Source organism: Mirounga angustirostris, unplaced genomic scaffold (assembly GCF_029215605.1).
Source record: "Mirounga angustirostris isolate CCGP_5_RB_7025 unplaced genomic scaffold, mMirAng1.0.hap1 SCAF_12, whole genome shotgun sequence".
NCBI classification, from domain to species: Eukaryota; Metazoa; Chordata; class Mammalia; order Carnivora; family Phocidae; genus Mirounga; species Mirounga angustirostris.
Window position 1 is genome coordinate 8,065,371 of NW_026991720.1, and position 14,211 is coordinate 8,079,581.

General features: G+C 40.4%; 1 protein-coding gene across 1 annotated transcript in view; it reads right to left on the reverse strand.

Annotated features, from left to right (window-relative positions):
- The window catches only part of CNTNAP2 (contactin associated protein 2), a 1,911,935-nt gene that overhangs the window by 418,234 nt on the left and 1,479,490 nt on the right, over positions 1–14,211 (reverse strand). The gene's annotated exons all lie outside the window — the stretch shown is intronic.

Consider the following 14,211-nt stretch of genomic DNA (forward strand, 5'->3'; position numbering starts at 1 on the left):
ACACCAATAGTTTTTTTTTAAGGTAGATTATTTATTTATTTTTATTATTGAAGTATAGTTGGCATATGATGTTATATTAGTTTCAGGTGTACAACATAGCGATTCGACAATTCTATACATTACTCAGTGCTCATCATGGTAAGTGCAGTGCCCATCTGTCACCATACAACATTACTACAATATTATTAACTGTATTTCCTCTGCTGTACTTTTCATCTCTGTGACTTACTTATTTTATAACTGGAAGTTTGTACCTCTAAATCCCCTTCACCTGTTTCACCCATCTCCCACCCTCTTCCCTTCTGGCAACCACCAGTCTGTTCTTTGTATTTATGACTCTGGCTTTTTGTTTGTTTGTTTGTTTTGTTTTTTAGATTCCACACATAAGTGAAATCTTATGGTATTTGTCTTTCTCTGACTTATTTCATTTAGCATAAGATCCTCCATCCATGTTGATGTAAATGACAAGATCTCATTATTTTTTTATGGCTGAGTAATATTCTATTACACACACACCCCATCTTCTTTATCCATTCATCAGTCAATGGACACTTGGGTTGCTTCCATATCTTAGCTATTATAAATAATGTTGCAATAAACATAGGGCTGCATATATCTTTTCAATTTAGTGTTTTTGTTTTCCTTGTGTAAATACTCCACAGTGGAATTACTGGATCATATGGTATTTCTATTTCTAATTTTTTAAGGAACCTCCATACTGTTTTCCACAGTTGTTATACTGATTTACATTTCCACAAACAGTATATGAGGGTTTTCTTTTCTCTACATCTTTGCCAATATTTGTTATTTTTGTCTTTTTGATAATAGCCATTTGACTGGCATGAGGTGATATTTCCTTGTGGTTTTGATTTGCATTTTGCTGATGATGAGTGATGTTGAGCTTCTTCTCATGTGTTTGTTGGCCATCTGGAAGTCTTCTCCCGAAAAATGTCTTATTCACATCCTCTGCCCATTTTTAATCAGATTATTTGGGGCTTTTTGGGTGTTCAGTTGTATAAGTTCTTTATATATTTTGGATATTAACCCCTTATTGGATATATCATTTGAAAAAATCTTCTCCCAGTCGGTAGATTGCCTTTTCATTTTGTTGATGGTTTCCTTTGCTGTGCAAAAGCTTTTTATCTTAGTGTAGTCCCCATAGTTTATTTTTGCTTTTATTTCCCTTGCCTGAAGAGACATATCCATAAACATGTCACTAAGGTTGATGTCCAAGAGCTTACTGGTTATGTTTTCTATTACTAGTTTTAAGGGTTCATGACTTACATTTAGGTTTTTAATCCATTTTGAGTTTATTTTTATGTATGGTGTAAGAAGATAACCCAGTTTCATTCTTTTGCATGTAGCTGTCCAGTTTTCTCAACAACTTTTATTGAAGAGACTGTCTTTTCCCCCATTGTATATTCTTGCCTTCTTTGTGGTAGATTAATTGACCATATAAGAGTGGGTTTATTTCTGAGCTCTCTATTCTGTTCCATTGATCTATGTGTCTTTGGTGTGTGTGTGTGCGTGCGATTACTACAGCTTTGTAATGTATCTTAAAATTTGGGATTGTGATGCCTCCAGTTTTGTCCTTTCTCAAGATGGCTTTGACTATTTAGGGTCTTTTGTGGTTCCACACAAATTTTAGGATTATTAGTTTTAGTTGTGTGAGAAATGCTACTGGTTTTTTGATAGAGATTGCATTGAATCTGTAGATTGCTTTGGGTAGTACGAACTTTATTCTTCTAATCCATGAGCATGGTATACCTTTCCTTGTTTGAGTTGTCTTCAATTTCTTTTATTAATGTCTTACAGTTTTCAGAGTATAAATCTTTCACCTCCTTGGTTAGTTTTATTTTTTTTTAAAGATTTTATTTATTTATTTGAGACAGAGAGAGAATGAGAGACAGAGAGCATGAGAGGGAGGAGGGTCAGAGAGAGAAGCAGACTCCCTGCCGAGCAGGGAGCCCGATGCGGGACTCGATCCTGGGACTCCAGGATCATGACCTGAGCCGAAGGCAGTCGCTCAACCAACTGAGCCACCCAGGCGCCCCCTCCTTGGTTAGTTTTATTGCTAGATATTTATTATACGTTTTGGTGTGACTATAAATGGGATTGTTTTTACGGTGGGCAATTTAAAGTCATGAAACTCTCCTGGGAGGTTCAGGCTTGATGTAATAAATGAGCAAACACTCTGAACTTGGAAAAGAGTTAGATAGTCTCCTACTTCATACACATTTCTAGATTGTGTTGACTTAATTTGGAAAAGTTACTATTTTTTTCCCTTTGCAAGATCATTTATAGCACAAGAATTTTAAAAAATATATTTGACTTGATCAGGTAAACAGTAGAAAGGGAGATTTCAGTATCCTGTTCTGAAGGGAGGAAGAGGCCAGCTCTTTGAGATAAGGGTCTACTCTGAAACCTTATCTTTTGTCTACTTGGCCATGTCCCCAGAATAAAGAGAGCTGTGTTTGCTTTATAAATTCAAGGTGTTTTTGTTTGTTTGTTTGCTTGCTTGCTTGCTTCTCCCTTCTCTTTCCATCAGGGTAAAGAGTAAAGCATCCAAACTGAGATGCTTCCTAGTGTTGGAACCATGACCAATAATAAACTGTTCTCTTTTGATGCAGTCAAGACTTTCAAAAAACAAGGCTTGAAAATTTCCATTTATGGAAACTGTAAAATCTGAGCCAGGTCAGCTGGCCAGTAACCTGAATAAGGTCTCTGTTGATTCCATCTCTAGGCCATGTTATAGGAAGAGGGCAAAGGTGGACGGTACCATGCTGACCTTGCAAATGCCCTTGGGGCCTTCCAGACCACAACTTGGCCCCCAAAATGCAGAAACATGACCTAGATTGGTTATCACATCTATTTATCACACTGAATCTCTTCAAGGTGACCTAATGCTAAGTTCTTTCCCTCAAAGGAAATTTTGGTTACTATCATTGTTTTGGGAACTAGGAGATACCAACACATCCAGTAGAGGAGATGAAACAAACCAGACATCTGTGGAGCTGGGGTTAATTGACTGTCTAACAGGAAACTCCCTTGTCCTACTTGTCATTCAAATAGCCCCTGGAAGAGTCTATATCTAAAACCTCAGCTCAATTGCAAATTATTTCTTCCAGCAACCAACAGAAACAACCTAACACTGTTATATTTTCGTTATAGACAGTGATGGTAAATTGCATGAATGAGAGAGGTTGAATGTGGTTCAGTATTCTTTATAAAAATCAGAGCAACATCAGTAAAGGGAGAAGGCTAATTATCAGCCGCTCCTTTAACATGAGACTCTGAGAAATGTGTGGCAGGGGAAATGGACGAGAGAGCCCACTGATACCTAACAGCACCTGCAGAGTATGGAGAAGCCCCCAGAGAGGAAGTTTCTTTGTCATGTTGTTTGGGCAGTAGGTGTTCTAGAAGGAGGCCTAAGCTCTGTGTGGGATCTAGGCTCTGAGCTAATCTTACTTGGCAGGACCCTCAGTTCTTGTAGGGAGGGACTCTTATTAGATACCAGGGTGGGATCCAGAGGGATGATCCACACTGACATTTCCTCTTTTCAGTGCAAGGAGGTGACATGCTAGTGAGCAGGTAAGAGTGGCCCAATTTCCCAGTTCTTCCCCCATCCCTCATCTTTGACTCAAGTCACATATAACCTTATAAGGCTACTGTTCCCAGTGAAGGTGACGCCAGATCGAAGCTATTTTGTTCTCCTTCCAAGGAAAATAAGTTAAGCACAGTACAAAATGTTTAACTTAGCTGTTTCTCCATCTGCCATGAACAGAAGAATGCCAGTGAGAAACACATATGCTAGGGAGAAAGCAAATTGTACCCTTTGTTATTAGCATTGGCACATTTTGGTTAAATCAAATCACTGTAACTAAAATAAATTATTAATTTGGCATATATTTTGTATTCAGCAAGAAGATGGTTCAATTTGCATTGAACAAAGAATTGCCTTATTCCAGTGCTATGCTAATGAAGTGCTATACTTTGCTTTACAAATCATTATTTACCTGTTAATTGGCTCTGGGGAAAAGCAGTTAAAGGTGATAAAAATGGAAAGATTTTCAAAAGACAAGAATAAGAAGTGGTTAGAAGAGAAATAATTTAATTATCCAGGGCCATGAGTTTAAGAACTTCTGTAACCTCAAAATATGAAGATTTCTGTTAATTATATTCAGTGGGCGTAACTACTGGGACAAGATTAGGACTGATAAACCATATTCAAAGTTGACTAGAAACTAAATTATCAAAGTAAGGCACATTGTATTAAAACAACTAGATTATCAATTGAATTAAATGCAATCACTACACTGTTTGTACTCAAGATCAAGTTTCATTATGCTGAAGGGTTTCTTATTGTTTGCATGACTAACGGGCGGAGGAGGAAGGGAAAGAGGCTACCTGCTCCTCAGGACTTGAAGAAACCAAGAGACCCTTGGTCTACTTTCCCCACTTACAAGTTGAGAGAGACCCAAGGACAAGTGCATGGGGACCTCTTGATGAAAATGTGCTACATCTGTGACAGTCTGCTTAAATACATGTTCTCGCGGAGAGAAGACCCCGAATGGTCACTGGGACAGTTAATTAGTTCTATGTCATCCACTTCTAGAGGATATTAAAAACAATACCGCAAGGCTTTATAGTCTCCACAATGAAAACTTAAAAGCGTATTTTCAGCTTGATGAAACCTAGTTTTATTTTATCTACTACTATCTATCCACAAATTCTCTTAGAGAATCACAGGGGGCTATTTAGCAGGGCAAACAGAGAAGGTACAAACTGCAGCAGAAAGCTGCCTTTCAGAGCTCTGCTCAGTGCCCCCTGTGAGCAGCTCCCTTACTGTTCCCTGTCCCCCCGCATCTGGCAGTGTCCTGGCTGCTAGAAGCCCCCTACAGTGCCTGGTGGATCCGCTTTCTAAAGAAGTGACTCTTGCTCTGAAAAATCTCCCATTTTCTCCTCCGTCCTGTCTTCATCAAAGCACCACCGAATCTTTTCCCCTCCATGAAATTTCCCAATTTCAGCTGACCATTCCGATCTGATGACAGCACTCCGTGCCAAGGTACCAATAGGATATGAGACATCTTTAACTGGTGTAATTCTAGACTGTAGGTACGAAGCCCTCGCTACCTGTGAGAATCTTCCTTGCTGGGCAAATAACCTAGAGAAGAAGGAAAGTAAAACCTTACAGTAAGTGCTGGGCTGGGCTGGAGCAAAGAGAAAATCTGGAGGTGCTGTAGCTACTACAGAGCCGTCTAGAGAATTTGATAGCACTAATCTGGAAGATCAAGCAGGCCAGATTGTCCTCTTCCCTCAGTATGAGATGTGCACTCTCCCAGCTAATACTGCTGCGCATAGTGGCCCTTGCCCCCAGGCACAGGCCCCCAGTGCTGGAGTTCTCTGGCTTAAATACAGGCAGCGTCTCTTCTTCAACATGTTGAGTTTGTCCACATGCAATCACTTCTAAGAACCGGACTGTGGAAGTCTCAGGAAGTCTCAATGGAGAAAGATGAGGGCTGGGAGGCGAAGTCGTGGAGTGACTGCTTCTGTATCTTTTCCCTCTGGCGGGACATTAGTAGACAGAAGGTTTCCAATTTACCTAAGAGAAGTTCCACTTGAGGTTCTTATCAACACTCTGGATTCTCTGGCCTGCAAAATAAGATCTATGGAATAAGAATCTTGGAGGGAGATCTGGGGACTCGGTCACTAAGGCCCTGATGATCCTCATCATCAGATAGGTCTGCCATATACTGACCTGAGGCAATGGACAGTGTGGTTTAGGTCATAGAATACTGAGAGGCTGGTGCCCGGGTGCCACTGGAATACTAATCTGGGACTTTGTTTTCCAGGTAAGATATGAAAAGGTGACAGTGGTGTTTACTGCAGTAACACCTCCATTTAAAATTCCCAGTTATTTTTTTTCAGAATAGTCATTGTAATTTTTTTTCTAATTTCATAACTGTGGTTCTAAGTCCAAATGCCTGTATTTTACTTTTAGATTAAGAACTTTAAAAATAAAATGAAGCATCCTATATCTTGGCATGCCACAGATACAAAGGCCTATCATTTCAAGCTGCCTATAAATTTTGTGAAATCAGCTTATTAAACCAGATAATAATTATCTTTTGTTTCCCAGCCATTTGATTCTATGTTAGCAGAAAGACTAAACAAAGAATGAATCCAAAAAAGTCCCATGGAGTTCATATTACCGACAGTGTTGTGAAGTTGGGAAAACTCATAATTTTGAAGTTATAATATAAACATTCAATATGGTAGTTAAAGGTGAGCATTTATCTCTTTGTGATTGAATGTCACTAAACTCATTTGATTAGGGATGAACAGAAATGAATGGAGTTGATTAGCCTCCTGGTGCATCTTTCAGGATCAGGTTGGATTCTACTATATTTTATTAATTTGAATCAGGATCAAATTTAGCAGTGGAGAATTGAAGTTCAGATCAAAATGGACCTGAACTGAAATGTTAGTTAATTAAAAATTAATTTTACTGAATATTTAAATTTATTTTATTGAACCAAACTTAATAGATTTCAATCAAGGACTGATTCCACTGAGCAGAATTTGATTGAACTGAATCAAATCACTTTGAATCCTATTCAAATGAATTAGGTTTTATTAATTTGAATGGAACTGAAGTGACAGATCAGATGGGAGTTCGCTATTCTGAGTAGTATTAAAGAGAACAGGCCAATGCACTCCATGTTAATTTGGCCTCAGTTTCCATAGAGGTCATGGCGTTTGTGGCCCCCTTACTTACTCTGGCTAATTCTTTTGTACCATGGCCCCAGGAACAAATGTGACTAGTAATACCAAAGTGATCAAATGCAACCACACGCTATTTGTAGGATTTAATAATATGCTTTTCTAGCCTTTTTCCACTGGAAAAGCCCTGACCAATTATTTTAAATATTTCTTTTCTTCATTATAGAAAAAATTTAGAGGGAATTAAACTGGATGTCAGGGATGATGATTTGATTGAGTACTGGCTGCTTCCTTTATTTTTATTTTCCATTAAAAACCGTATTTATTTGTTAAAACATGTCTTACCCTGGGCCCATCATTTATACTGAAATACTTGGTATCTTATGCCTTGACTTTTATTGATTGATAGATAATAGATGCACTTCAGCTCCTTTTACATTTTAAAGGACGACTATAACTTTTTAAATTTGTAGCAAAATACTGCTTTGCAATGGAAATGGCATGCTACATAATCAATAAGCACCTTTATAGTGCTGGAGAGACAATTTGGGGAATAGGGGTGAAAACCTAATTCCCGATCTAAGCTTCTGAGTTAGTGGAAGGACTATGTTCAATAATTTACAATTATGAAAGTTTTATGCTTTGATATTTAACAGGGCATACACATAGTAAGATGGAAAAATTACCCACTGGATGTCAGGAGCAGTGGGTCCCTTAGGTTCAGGCAATGGGTCCTGTAGGATTCTGGAGAAGGAAACAATTACCGAGGATCAAGGTAGACTGGAGGGCCTCTGTAAGGAGGCAGATCTGAGTGCAGCTTTGATGGGAGGGTAGGATCGAGAAAACCAGGAGGAAGATAAGAGCATTTCAGCACTCCTGAATCGCTGGGCCAAGGTATGAAGCCAGAAAGAATCCGACTTTTTTCTGGAACTGTGGGGTAATCGGTTAGGCTGGTGGGGGCAGTGTAGAGAAGCAGAATTTATAGTTGGAGAGATAGTTTCACTGTGTTTGGACTTCAGTTTTTAAGTAATGGGGAGTCAAATTTAAAAATTTTTAGATGTTAAAGGGTGCCTGGGTGGCTCAGTCAGTTAAGCGTCTGACTCTTGATTTCAGGTCAGGTCATATCTCAGGATCCTGGGGTTGAGCCCTGTGTCAGGGTCTGTGCTCAGTGGGGAGTCTGCTTGAGGATTTTCTCTCTCTCCTTCTCCCTCTGCACCGCCCCTTCCCCGTTCATGTGCACACGCACACTCTCTCTCTCAAATAAATGAATAAATAAATAAATAAAATTTTGGGTGTTAAAATATTTTACAAATACATTTGTGTGTGTTAAAATATTTTACACACACAAATACAAGTTACATGATCACAGAGTTTAATACCTTTTTACATAAGGTATAAAGAATAATAAAATAGACTTGTACTTAGTTTATTATCATTGTTGTTATGGTATGTTGTTCTTTGAGTATATCACACTTGATTAATTCTTTTTTTTTTTTAAAGATTTTATTTATTTATTTGAGAGAGAATGAGAGACCGAGAGCACGAGAGGGAAGAGGGCAGAGGGCAGAGGGAGAAGCAGACCCCCCCCCTGAGCAGGGAGCCCGACGCAGAGCTCCATCCCAGGACCCTGGAATCATGACCTGAGCCGAAGGCAGTCGCTTAACCGACTGAGCCACCCAGGCGCCCACACTTGACTAGTTCTAAAATTAACCACATCCGTCTGTGTCTAGTTTTTTGCTATTTCACCAAGCTCTGTGAAAATGCCTAAGAGTTTTGAGCACGATCCTACAGTGTCATTGTTAGGTCATATGGTTTGTGTATTTTGAAATTGTTTATCCAAAGCACTTATATGAATGCAGAATTCTACCAGCAGCATATAAAACTTTAAAATCCTTGACAATCCTTGGTATTATGTTATTAACTTATGACAACTGGTGAGTGACAAAGAGTACATCTTTTTGGTTTTAGTTATATTTCACTGATAACTTATAAGATTGTTTGCCTTTCCATGTTTATTCATTCACCTTTCCTTATTTAAAAAAATCTGTTCATATTTTTTGCCCACTTTCTTATTGGATTTTTTTTGTGTTTTACTGACTTGTAGAAGATGCTTAGGAAGATAATTTTTTAATAATTGTAATACTGTAAATTTACTTTTTCTTTTATAGATTTTATTTATTTATTTTAGAGAGAGTGCAAGCAGGGAGAGGGGCAGGTGGAGAGGGAGAGAGAGAATCTCAAGCAGACTCCACACTGAGCGTGGAGCCCGATGTGGGGCTCAATTTCACGACCCTGAGATCATGACCTGAGCTGAAATCAAGAGTCGGACGCTTAACTGACTGAGCCACCCAGGGGCCCTGCAAATTTTACTTTTTATAGTGGTTTTAATGAGGAAACATTCTTAATTTTATTTTTTAAGGTGAATTTAACATTTCCTTCATGGTTTATTGGCCTGAAATGATAAAAATATTTCTGTCTACTTTTTTTGAAGTCCTCAGTCCCCTAGCCACCTGTAGTGGTGGCTGTCATACTGGACAGCAGACACTTTCATCACCTCAGCAAGTTCTTCTGAAGGTGCCGCTCTGTACACTTAATAATTTTAAAAATTTCCTGATCTGCGGTTACTCTTGTTTGTCTAAAAATGTCTTTGTTTAGACTCTATTCATAATAGATGGTTTTCTGGCAGGTATTTTCAAGGGTGATGGTTATGTTCCCACAACCATTTGAGAATATTCCAGTGGCTTAGGTTTCCACTGTGATGTCAACGGTCGGCTTAATATCCATTCTTTCTGTGGGTGATCTGTATTTTCTTTCTGTCTAGCTGGGCATTTTCCTCACTCTTGTTTGCATACAGTGTGACTCCTTAATCTGAATCTGCATATTTTCTTCAGTTCTGGTGAATTCTTAGCTAATATGCGCCAAAATAGGGCTTTGGCTCCTTATACTTTATTCTTCCAGAACTCCAACTGGATATGTATTAGATGTTATTGATCTTATTTCCTTGCTTCTAACCTCTTTTCACATTTAACAATTCTATGTCTCCCTGGGCAGATTTTTGGGAAATTCCTTCAGAATTCATTTCACTATTCTCACTTCAGCTGGGTATAAACTGCTACTTACCCCCGCCATGAAGCTTTTAATTTTGATTTTGATGACATTTTGATTTCTATAACTTTTATTTGGTTCTTTTTTCAAATGACACTTATTTTTGCTAGCGTCTTCCTTAATCATATTTTCCATTTCCCCTTAAAAAAGTCAACCTGAACCAATAATTTCAATATCTTAAGGTTTTGCAGGACTGAAAACGCTATTAGTTATTTCTATTGACTCACAATTACAGTATCTTGTTCCCCCACACACATCATGGTTATTTTTTTCCTTTGGGATGATGTTCCTTGGAAATGTCTCTGTGGGAATTTTCTGAGGACCCACTGAAGTTGTGTCCCTCTCAGATAATTTGTATTTGCTTTTATCAGATACCTGGGGGAATTTCCAAGCTGGGGCTTCTTTAGAATATATTCCCAGCTTGATTTTTTTCCCCCAACCGTACAAAGGGTGACGTGGCCCTGTAAACATGCATCAGAACTGGCTTTTCGTTACACACAGCGTCAAGAGATAATTTCTTCCTCTTTCTCTCTACCCCAAGCCAAGGCACGGACAGTGAAAATCCCTATGCTCTCTTCTTTTGCAGGGTGGGTTTTTAGTTTTAATTTTTAGTCCCCCCCCCCCCCGAGTCTTGACCTGTGAAAATCCGTTTTCCATAAAGGGATGTTTGATACAACCCATCACTTGGCACGGTCCCTTCTTCCTCCACCATCATGGAAACTGAATCCATAGGTTACAGGGAACCGGCAGAAGCCCTGAGGCCAGCTTCTGGCTTTTTAGCACACATTAATGATGCTGGTCCATGGTTTTGCTTAATTTTTGGCCCCTAAGGATCTTCCTCACTTTCATGCAAACTCAATTATACATTTCAAAGGATTTTAAAAAATATTTTTTCATGCATTTTAAAATGTTTATGCGGGAGGGCTTTTTTTTTTTTTTTTTAAGATTTTATTTATTTATCTGAGAGAGAGAATGGGAGACAGAGAACATGAGAGGGGAAGGGTCAGAGGGAGAAGCAGACTCCCCGCCGAGCAGGAAGCCGGATGCGGGACTCCAGAATCATGACCTGAGCCGAAGGCAGCTGCTCAACCAACGGAGCCACCCAGGCGCCCCTGGGGGAGGGCTTTTCTGATACCTCTGCGGCCTTAATCCTGTGGTGAAAGTCTGTTACTGTGGGTTTTAAAGCATTGAGAAGCATGGACAATGTGATGTTCCAGAAATCCTAGGAGTGGGGCAATCAAGACTTGGAAGTCCAATGAACATGGCGTGTCACATAATGGAGGCAGAGGTAAATCCACTGTAAAAGGAAGTCAGTGGGATTTGGGGACCAGATGGAATAGTTGGTGGTGACTCGCTGGTTTTAAGATTAAGGAAATACGAACATTTTTAAAGACATTTTTATTTCAGAGAAGTGTACTGGTTTGGGGAAAAGAGGTTCAGTTTGATTTTACATAGGGTGAATTTAAGGTGGTGATGGGGCTGGTTCTACCCACTCAGGCGTGATTCAGGAACATTTGTGAGGTGCTACCAGAATTTAGTGCCCTGGGGGCAGGGATGCTTAAGCCCTGCAATGTGTTAGCTAGTCCTGTACAACAAATAACTGTCCCACCCCAGGTGCCAATAGTCCCCTGGTAGAGAAGCCCTCCAATACAGCAACTGTGAGGAGAACAGACAGGAGACAAGACTGACTTCAAGAGAGAGATCGAAGCCCAAACAGTCCATCTGTGAACCAGCCCGCAGTGATCACAGAGCTTGAGAGTGGGAATCCGTACGTACAATGGGGTGAGTGGCCTAAGTCCTTGCCTCCTGGTGTGCCCACACCAGCAGATGAAGAAAGACTTGAAAAGCAGTTACCATGAGGAAAGAGGATCAAGGCAGTGTGTGTGTGTGTGTGTGTGTGTGTGTGTTTTAAAGAGTGTATTTATTTATTTGAGAGAGCAAGAGAGATCGAGCACTAGAGCACAGAGGGAGAGGGAGAAGCAGACTCCCTGCTGAGCAGAGAGCGATGGATGTGGGGCTGGATCCCAGCACCCTGAGATCATGACCTGAGCCGAAGGCAGCCGCCTTACCAACTGAGCCACTCAGGTGCCCCAAGGCAATGTGGTTTAAAGAAGAGTTATTTCTCTGAAATCTGCTCTCCTTCTTATTCCTCTAGGTAACTTCTATTTCTCCCCACTTTGTGCTAAGCCACAGGTTACACAGATCTCAGTTACTGCATTCAGCATTCTGTATTGAAATTGTTTTATATCTCATGCCCCTACAGACAGGAAGCTGGATTCTGTACCTCCAGCTTCTAGTAGGTCCTAGGTACACCAATGAGTACTGAACGCTCCAGAAAGGTGAAGGACAAAGCTTGACCAACATCACTGGACTTGAGGATTAGGAGGTCACCGATGAACGTGAAGGGCAGTTTTCAGTTTCAAGTGATCAAGCTTCAAGAGGTCAAGGTGATGAAGATGCAAGTAGGCAAATGTGACTGATTAAAATAGGAAAGCCACGGGAGTGTGAGCAGGGAGAGAGCGCGGCCGGAGACGTGAGCAGGACAAAGTGGATACTATAGGGCAGTGGGGTCTTGAACATATGTGTGGTCAAACATCACTTAACAGAGGGGAGAAGATGAAAGGTGTGTTACTGGACCAATACTGATCAATAACCATAATCGCTGTGATGACTCACACTGCTTCTTCCCACTTGCTGGAGCCTGAGTCAGCCCCACATAAACCCTGCCTTGGAGAAAGTCTCAGGCTGAGTTTCTGATCTCCAGTCCCCTCTGATGAAGACATGACCAGGGGAGTCATGAAAAGGACAAGAGGAAAGGATAAATCTTCGAGCCAAGGCATTTTGAACAAATCCTGTCTTCTCGACTGTTTGACAAGTTAAAAAAGAAAAAAAAAAAAAAACCCAACCCTGATTATCCTTGACCTTTAACCCTGCCGTATCTAAAAAAAAAAAGCAACCGCCCTTAAACAGCAGAGCAAGCCGCTGCTTATGCAGTGCGTCACCTGGGGTCACCTCTGCGCCCGCTGTTCACCCCTTTTGTAGTCACGGACACCAAGCCAGCAGGGTCACACATTATCCATCCATTACCGGCCCTTCTCCCAGGGAACTAAGATGCTAAAGCCTTTCTCAATGGCACAGCAGTTAATAAAAGTGGCACAAATTCAAAATCCTCCAATCTCACAGAAGAGCAGCAGTGAGATGACAAAAAATTCAGTAACAGTAAGTGTCAGATTTTTCAAGTGGGTAAAAGGGATACTTATTTAAACAGTGAAACCTCTAAAATTTGCCCTCATTCTTTTTTTTTTTTTCCTCCTGACAACAAGCGAAATGAACACCCAAAGAACAGGATAAAATTTCCCTTGTAAGTATTTAACTAAAACTTGTTTTGTTAGCCTGCTGATTAACCTGCCGATATTAAATGAGATTCTTCAGAGACCATCACATTATGTCAATTAGTCACTTTTTTTCTGGCAAGGCAACTGATTTCAGTTTGATTGTAATGAATGTAACAGATTATATGATATTCAGGTTCTCTTCTTGGTTACTGTTGCCTTGCAGTCCTAGATGAGTCATTTTATTAAGATGTCTATCAGGAAGTCAAAGGCAAAAGAGCAAAGCCACCTGCCCCTCCCATTTAAATTGTTCATTTTCTTTATAACCGGTCCCACTTTTTATTAAACATCAGCTCCTTCTCTATCGCTAACCCCTTGCCTGTTGCCAAGCTTTTGTCCTTGCTGGAGCCCGTCCCCCTTCCCTGCTCACGCTTTGTCTTCTTCAGGTTTCAACTTATATGTCACCTCCCTGGAGATGAGCTCCTGGACCACACTAGCAAAAGTGGGTGCTTCCTATTATTCCCGCTCAGGGCACTTGGTTTTATCTGATTATGCTATTTATCACTATGTGGATGGTGTTACGTCTTCACTTGCTTACTCTCTGTCTTCTCTAGCTGAACAGACGCGCCCACAAGAGCAGTGACAATGACATTCCATGACTGTTACATCCTCCACTCTTAGCTTGACACAATGTATTCTTGCTGAATGTATGCATGGTAATTATTTTTGCTTGTGGACATTGCAGAGATGTCCAAAGTAGTTTCGAGCCTGTCACTGAGCTTTTAATGCAAGGCAACCCCAGACATCCAAGCGGAACGTGCCATCTCCCTGCTCCCCATCTCAGTAGAAGACAGAGCATCGCTCCATCTCTTACTGCGCATTTATCAGTCACCTACTCCATCACTCTTCCTTCTCAGGACGCTTCAAGCCCCTGCCCATTTCTCTGATTCAGCCCGTCCTCCCCATGCCAATGCATCACATGGCCTTATCTTCCCTAATGAAAGTTCTTCAGTAGCTCCTTGCTGCCTCAATACCAAATCTCACGCCCAAA